The sequence below is a fragment of the Lipophrys pholis genome (assembly GCF_963383615.2).
Source record: "Lipophrys pholis genome assembly, chromosome: 11".
Classification (NCBI taxonomy): Eukaryota; Metazoa; Chordata; class Actinopteri; order Blenniiformes; family Blenniidae; genus Lipophrys; species Lipophrys pholis.
The window spans coordinates 4,587,789-4,594,266 of record NC_137631.1 but is presented as its reverse complement, the minus strand read 5'-3'; positions in this window follow the sequence as shown (position 1 = coordinate 4,594,266).

The following is a 6,478-nucleotide window of genomic DNA, read 5'->3' as shown; positions in this document are numbered from 1 at the left end:
AGAACTCAGGATTTCTTCTCTTGACCAGTGGAAATGTGGGTTGAAAGGTACATTTTTTCTGATAAAGTGAGGTGGTATTTCTGATTGGGACATTCTTGTCCAGCGTGCAGGACTCAGTTTTATTATTTTCCCCACCAGTGGCGGCTGGTCAATAGAGGGCGGTCAGTCTCTGATTATTAACTCTGTCACGTCTCTTCTAATTTACCTTTTGAAAGGAGAAATTTGTCTGAAAAGCTGCAGGTCAGGTTCGACTTTCTCCATCATAGTTATTTTTCAATGCACACAAACAGAAATGTGTTCAGAATTTTGAAAATGTTTCCAGGTTTGTTAAAGTTTATAAATGTTTAGATATGCTCATATTTATTAATGACTGAAAATCTAAGAGCTTAAAAAAGCAGTTTAATTTGCACTTGGTCTTTTTTTGAGGTTTCTATCAAAGCATTCTAAAATGCAGTGAAAGATGAATTGACGTTGTCACAGGGCACATTTCTGTCTCGTCTGTTTTATTTTGTAGTTCATGCTGTCTCTCGTTTCAGGCTCCTTGTCTTCCCCTCCTCACGTGTGACTGCTGCTACCCATCCTGATGTCTTTCACCTGTGCCTGATTGTGTGATTGTCTCCACCTGGTGACGGCTCTTTAAGTTGGGCTTCTGTTCTGCGTCTTGCCATTTCGTCTGTGTTGCTCCACCAGTCGCTCCAACCTTTTTCTCTGTTTCTTGTCTCGTGGTGTTTTTGATCTCTTTTTCGGTCCAACTAAGATTCCTGTCCAGCCCTCCTCTGGCCTTCAAGATTTGTGACCCTTGCCTGTACGACTTCGGATTAGCTTCAGCGTTTTCCACCTCCCTTTTTCCCTTATTGTCTAAATAAAAGACAATATCTCGCAACCAGCTGTGTCGAGCATTTGAGTCCACGCTTCACCCCATGACACGTGTGGTGTCTGAAAATATACCTGATAAACCTTTTGCTTTCCCTAAACATATATATATATATATATATATATATGCTTTTCACTAATCACTCTGACAATGACACTGTTTTTATCATGGAAGCTTCATTCCTCAACTTCGGGATGGAGGCAGCAAGAAAACGCCTTCTTGAAATTCCTCCAACATGTGCAGATCCTCTTCTTTACTTTAGTGAAGCGACCGTTAGAGGCGGAGTCAGGTGGGACAATTTCTGCTGCAAGTTCTTCAGAGCATTTTGGAACTTTTGTGCAGTCGCAAAACTCTTCAGGGACTGAACAGTCTTCAGGAGCTTCACACACGTTCACACTGGAAGATAAACAATCATATAGATCAACAACTTCATGTTTGTTTTGCACAATGATGTTGAATACTTGTATACAGACTTACTCCCTGCTATCCCTGCTTTGAGATACTCCAATGTGAGAAATGGATGGGACAGGACCCCGGATGCTGTGATCCTTGTATAATAGTCTGTGTTGAGCATCTGTCCCACCAAGTCCATGAAGGGATCCTGGTCAGATCCTGGCTTAATAGCTGGGTCAGCTTCTGTAGGGATTGCACCAGGGACCTTGCAGGGACAATAAAACAAAGCAAAAACTATTCAGCAGAAGAACTGAAGTTGTTCAGAAACAAAAATGTTTTCCAAGAAATTTCACAAACGTTGAAAATATGATGTAGTTACGTGCGCAGGTTGTCCTGGGTCCATTCTGTTGTAGACAGTCGAGGACTCATTTCACCTGATGACTGAAGAGAGGAAGGAAGTGATTTACTACAGATGCAAAAGAAGACAGAAAATACACAACTTTCACTGATCAAACACAGTCAAAAGAGAGACAGCAAATAGTACCTTCAAAGTCCAACCCTGGCCGAGTCTTGTTCCATTGAAGAAATCCTCCGTACGTGGGCAGTAGTCCAACAGTTTGTCTGGTGGCTGTTCAATAATCGATACGATTTGTCTTATCTGTGGAGTCAACACAGTGTTGGAGCATACTTCCAAAAAGACAAGAATATTGCTCTACGCATTACGCACTATTTATAGCAGTACTAATTTGAGTTAGTACTCAATGAACAAAGTGTCTTCACATTTAAAAAGATGTTGACCCTTTTAACAACCAAGTGCTTTAAATCATTGGATAGAAACGGTGACATGAATCACTTATTACAACTCTCTGTCAAAGAGGTTTGAATGAATATGTGAGTTCTGTCTGAATTGTATTACTCACCATATCATCGTCTTCATCGCCTTGAAACAGTGGCCTTCCTGTGAGCATTTCTACTGCGACACATCCTAATGACCATACATCAAAAGTGTTGTCAATAAAATGTCCCAGCAGAATCTCTGGAGGACTGAAAAAGACGCAGACACAGGAAGGTGATTATGAGGTGGTCTGATGAAGAACCTGAGAAGTCAGCACATCCAGATGTGCTCCAGATATGCAGTAGAGATGTGGTTTACATACTTGTACCACCAATTGCCGACATATTTCCACAGCTTTTCTAAGGGATTGCGTATGGCCAGGCCAAAATCAATGAGTTGAACTTGAAGTGGCTCTGCATCTCGGTCTACCAGCATGATGTTACTTGGATTCAAGTCTGCATGAACGACTCCTGCGTCCTTCAAAAAGTTCAGAGCTTCAGCCATCTGAAAGAAAAGACACAACACTGAAAATGAAATGCATTTCAAAAGCATCAACATTTTTACTACAATTTTAAAGAACTGAAGATACACATAAATCTACAACCCCTAAACACGTTGCAGATACTTTACTGTGGATTTCATCATTTCTTTTCTCTGACTTTAAAATACAGGCTATGTTATCGAAAGGAAGTTACAGCTGGAGATTTTTAGTAAACCAAACTATAGAATCTAGAGATACTAATCAAGATGATAAAAAAAACTGAAAAAGAAGAGAAGAAGGTAAAACCTGATGGAGAATTGGTCGATGTTACTGATCAAATCCTTTTTCAGCATCCGGTGATAAATCAAGTTCAGGAGAGTCCGTAGGAAGCAGGTAAAGAATGTTGAATAGTGTCCAGGTGTTTAGATGATGAGTGCCTCCCAGCGATGAAGCCAGTCTGAGCTGAGTTGATCAAACCGGTATAACTGACTGCAGGCGGCCTGCCAAAACTTTTGCCAGAAGCTTGAAATCGAGGTTCAGGAGAGAAATAGGCCTATAACTGCTACACAAGTACAGGTCTTTATCCTTCTTTAGTATTAGAGTAATTGAAGCTTCTGACATAGTGGGGGATAGTATACCCTTTCCCCAAGTACCTTTAAAAACTCGATTTAATATTGAGGTTAAAGTATTGGAGTCGGTCTTGAAAAACTCTGGTGAATGTAGCTGCCTTGTTGCTATCAAACTAGCCCGCTAAGCCATAAGGCAACAGTTATAAGATCATTTTATTCTGGACATTTCATTGTATTTTGCACCAGAAAGTTTCATCAAAGTTGGGTTCATTTTGAGATTATACAAATTTTCAGTAGTGTTTGGGTTTTGTGAAACATTTTTATCACGTATACTCTGTGTCACAATGGAGAAAAACTTCAAAGAACTGACATGTGTTTGACAACCCCGATTCAAGCTTTATTTTTCTGTGTACATTGTTCATGATTATTTGAAGGCAATCTGAGTCCGTATGAAACCATGAAGAGAAATACAGTAACTTGACTGATGCAGAGCAGGAAGAGAAATTTGTCAAAAGCATGCAGCAATACTGTCTTCTGATAAGATATGCAGACACACACACACACACACACACACACACACACACACACACACACACACATTAACCAGCAGCTGCAGTTAACCGCAGAAAAAACACTTCCTCATAAGAGCAACAGTCAGTCAGTGAAAGGTGATTCAAAGAAGGCAACTTTATTGATACAGGACATTTAAGCTTCATATCAACATGAGCAGCTCCACAAATATGACAACGAGGAAGGTAAATACAAACATGATCTGATGCTGATTGAAACACCAGTACATTTTAATATATGTCCTTTAAAAAAACCTGACACCAGATTCTAAACATGCAAAATCAGTGGTCGAGTTAACTTTAAAAAATTAACTTAAACAATGATATACTCTACATATTTAAGAAAGTGTTTGACGTATGGTACCTTGACTGACATAAAGAAATATGTATAAGTTCAGACTGAGCCGTCACTTTCTAAAAAGTAAGATAAACCTATTTGACAGGAAAATGTCACTTCCACTTGAGTAAATGTAGTACTTCACCTATACTGTAATAAACCTACTGTGAACTCCACAGCAATTAACTGGCAGTAATTGACAAGTAACTTACTGTAAAAAAAAAAAGTAACGTAAATAAAAGTTCAAAGCTGCAAGCAGCGTTGAACCGGTCCTCGCACACCCACGCACATCAGAAAGTGTTGCATGTTGAGGTTTTGTGCACGTACACCTCACTTCCTGTATCCAGCAGGCAGTGGCGTGGCGTGAGCACGAGAGTTGGTAAGGCAGGGCGTCGCTAAATCACCAATGACAGTTTTATATGTTTATGCTGGCAAGTGTAAAATTTGGCAGTGACATCAGCCAGCTGCCAAAAAAAAAGCTTTTTCGGTAGGACTGTTCATACTCTGAGGAGAAGCTGTTGAACTTGCAGGCCACGCCCCCTCATAACAGGCCACGCCCCCTCACAGCAGCCACACGTCTGTTACATGGCGCTTTAACTTTTCAACGACACAGCTTATGTCTTGCTTCAGATGTTTTCAGAAATACATTTGGCTGAACTGTTTCAGTAGTAAAAGAGAAAGTTTGTATCCGAGCCGCCAGGTTGGTCCGGTTTCAACCGTGGGAGCTGACAGCTTTGAGTGATGCGTTCAGGGGCATCACGTAAAGCCGCCCTTCGACATGTTAAAGAGCTGCGGGGCTCATACAGTAGCCAGAAAAATCAAGATCGTAAAAGACTGTGAAAGAAACTTAAACAATTACAAGTACAGCAGTCTCCATGCTCTCCCAACACGATGCAGCTCATGACATGGCAGCACATCGGTTGTTTGTGTTGGAAACACAGAAACACAGAGAAAATGACAACAACTCGGAAGGCGGAGCTGAAACCACTTTTCCCCAAAATTCACATGGCAGCCAGTGATAGCCAAACCCTTTACAACAATAGGCTTATGCACTTATTCAAATTGTGCAGAACCTCTTCCTCTTAATTCATCCAATCCTTCCTTTTGTACCATTCGACCTGCATTGGAGCGAGTTGTGGGCGAACTCCACCCAAGTAAGGTGGTTGGCCCAGGAGGAGGGGTTCTGGGAGGCCAGGATCCGGAGGCCCATCTCCAGCTCCTGGTTGAGTCTCTCCGCCTGGCCTTTGAACTGTGGGTGATACCCAGAGGAGAGACTCACCCGTGTCCCCAACAGTTCACAAAAAACCTTCCAGAACTTGGAGATGAGCTGGGGTCCCCGGTCCGACGCTATATCCACTGGAAACCCGTGAATCCAGAACACCTGATGCAGCAGAACCTCGGCGGTCTCCTTGGCCGAGAGAAGTTTAGGCAAGGCGACAAAGTGAACTATCTTGTAAAAACGATCAACCACAGTGAGGATGACTGTGTTACCTTCGGACACGGGAAACCCATTGACGAAGTCGAGAGCGACGTCAGACCAGGGACTCCAAGGCACGTGCAGCGAGGGACGCAGACCAGAAACTGGATGATGAGAAGTCTTGTGTTGAGTGCAGACAGGGCAGGCGGCCACGCACTCGCAAGCATTGTTCTTCATACCAGGCCACCAAAACCGCTGCCAGACCACAAACAACGCCCTTCTGGCCATCTGGACAGCAGGACACTGGAACAGAATGGGCCCAGTGGACGACGGAGGACCTGAGGAGCTTGGGAACAAACAGACGGTTGGGTGGGCATTGATCGGGGACCTGCTGGTCCTCCAGCGCCTGCTTGACCCCCATAAAACAGGTGGTGGGAAGGATGATGTCCAACGTCTCGTGGACGAGTTGTCCGTTCACCCTTCGTTAGTTCACTTTTATGATTATTATCAACGTATTATTTCCCCATATTTCCACACCATAACTCAGATATGGAAGAATGAGGGCGTTATCATAAGTTGAGTTTATTTTGATCTAATTCTGATCGGATTTTACACATTATGCCAATATTATTTACTAATTTTGACTTCAGAATATTTATATGCGGCTTCCAGCCGAGATTTTAATCACAAGTAATTCCTAGAAATGTATTTATGGCATCGGTCAGAAAATGCATAAAAAAATGCGTCATAAAGATGAAAAAAACATATAAGTCGCTCTGGACTATGTCGCATTTATTTTGAAATGTAATTCATAATTCAATCCGTTAATCAAGGTACACAATACCACATACAAGTTGATGTCCTGCGTCGTTAATGAGGTGCTTTTTATCACACGAAGAAAAAAGGTTGAATACCTGTGAAATATTAACTTTACACATATCCTGCACGCATTTTTTGACGCATTATTTGACGCATTTTATGACCGATGCCATAAATAGATTTC